We start from the raw sequence: 2,392 nt of genomic DNA on the forward strand, positions 1-2,392 counted from the left end.
GGTCATGATCCTGGGATCCTGGGATGGAGTCCTGTATCAGGCTCCCTACTCAACAGAAAGCTTGCTTCTCCCTCTGCCCTTCCTCCTGCTTGTGCTCTCTCTCTCTAAAATAAAATAAATAAAATAAAATAAAATAAAATAAAATAAAATAAAATAAAATAAAATAAAATAAAACAAAATAGTATGAGGAACTGCCATACTATTTTCCAAGGTAGTTGTCCCATCTAAAAAATCCCACCAACAATGCTCCAACTTCTCTACTGTCAACACTAATTTTCTTTCTTTCTTTCTTTTTTTCTTTCTTTCTTTCTTTCTTTCTTTCTTTCTTTCTTTCTTTCTTTCTTTTTTTCTCTTTCTTTCTTTTTTTCTCTTTCTTTCTTTCTTTCTCTTTCTTTCTTTTTGTTTGTTTGTTTCTTTCTTTCTTGGGCTTTTCTTTGTTAGGAAGTATATATATTTTAATCCTTGTCCTTAGAAACTAGAGAGACTATACATGATTTGGAAATGAGACTACCAAGCAATGGCCAAAGAAGAATAATCAATCCATTCTATGCCTTCTCTTTCGTCTGGTCATCCAGAAGTGTATTAACTGCTATGATGATCATTGCCTGTCACTTGGAATTATTTTTATCTGTGCATTCACCTGAACCTACTTTTCCTTCCACATCAGTTTAAGACCCCTTTTTACTTAGTGGTATGCCAAGTGTCTGAGGCCTGACCATAATGCTGACATTCCGTGCCATGTTGTCTTTTGACTGACATTGCCCGTTTGGTATACCCCACTTTCTTCTGATCGCCACATCTCATTTGCTGCTAGAGAAAATATTGTTGCTGGATTTTTTCCTTCCACCTGTATCATGACAGAGTCCTGACCGACTTTCCCAAGTAACTGCACACAATTTAGAGATCTTTTGAGAACCAAACTGCTAGGTATTTGAGACTCATGTCTTACAAACTGATGAATACCTGTAATTCGGGTCTTTGAAACATGGCTTCTGTATTTTCTTACAATCTAATCTTTAGTCTTTCCTGATGCTCTAGCCCAAATATCTATGAACCAGGGGAATCTGTTGGGAGGTTTTTATTTACTGATGCAATCTTCTTAGGAATTATGGTCTGTTCAGAATTTTTTTTTTCCTACGTGATTCAGTCTCCGTGGGTTGTCTGCTTCTAGGAATTTTTCCATTTCTTTTAAGTTACCCAATTGTTGACATATAATTGTTCGTAGTAGTCTCTTATAATCCTTTTTATTTCTGTAGCATTGGTTGAAATCCCCCCTCTTTCATTTCTGAGTTTAGTTATTTGCGTTTTTGTCTCTTTTTCTTAGTGAATCTAAGGGTTTCTCAATTTTGTTGATCTTTTCAAAAAGCAACTCTTAGCTTTGTTGATTTTTTTCTATTCTCTATTTCATTAATCTCTGCTTTAATCTTTGTTATATCCTTAAGATAATAAATTTTATGGTTTTTTTTAATCACAATTAAACCTTTTTTAATTAAAAAAAAAAAGAAAGATGGGGCGCCTGGCTGGCTCAGTCAGTAGAGCACACAACTATTGATCTCAGGGTCGTGAGCTCAAGCCCCACATAGAGCTTACTTAAAAAGGAAGAAAAAGAAAGAAAGAAAGAAAGAAAGAAAGAAGAAAGAAAGAAAGAAAGAAAGAAAGAAAGAAAGAAAGAAGAAAGAAAGAAAGAAAATCAGTTTGCTTGGGGGAAGGAACAGGAGGGTGGGTTTATAAAGGATCATGAGGAAACTTGAGGCTAATGGATTTACTTGATTGTGGTGATGGTTTCACAAATATAAAGATATGTCAAAACTCAACAAATCATACATTTTACATATGTGCTGTTTATTGTATGTCATTATACCTCAATAAAGCTGCCAAACTACAGATTTTCTAAAAACAAACCATATTTAAATTTGTAGGTATACATTAATACAAGTGATTTTTTCCTAAGTATAGTCTGTTCAAAATTCCTTAACTAAAAAGTCAATATGAGTATATTTGTCTCCCCTACATGTTCATAGCTCTCCAGTTTTGATTCTGATCTGCTGTTACAATTCTGAGTCCATTTTTCTCAGTTTTCTGCAGAAGAGGCAGTACCTCCAAGGATTGAAGTTCCACAGAGATACACTCACAACCATTTTTCAATTAGGCTTTCATCATGACGTCTTCAGATAGATATTTATCCAGTCAAAAGAGGTTGTATCAATGAGATGATATTGTTCTAATTTTTTTTTAATTTTATTTTATTATATTATGTTAATCACCATACAGTACATCCCCAGATTCCGATGTAAAGTTTGATGCTTCATTAGTTGCGTATAACACCCAGTGCACCATGCAATACGTGCCCTCCTTACTACCCATCACCAGTCTATCCCATTCCCCCACCCCC

General features: G+C 34.6%; 1 pseudogene; it reads right to left on the reverse strand.

Annotated features, from left to right (window-relative positions):
• Positions 1-394: 394 nt before the first annotated feature.
• On the reverse strand, positions 395-1,200 carry LOC100474772 (annotated as a pseudogene).
• Between the last annotated feature and the right edge of the window lie 1,192 nt (positions 1,201-2,392).

This window comes from Ailuropoda melanoleuca, chromosome 10, assembly GCF_002007445.2.
Source record: "Ailuropoda melanoleuca isolate Jingjing chromosome 10, ASM200744v2, whole genome shotgun sequence".
In the NCBI taxonomy this organism is placed as follows: Eukaryota; Metazoa; Chordata; class Mammalia; order Carnivora; family Ursidae; genus Ailuropoda; species Ailuropoda melanoleuca.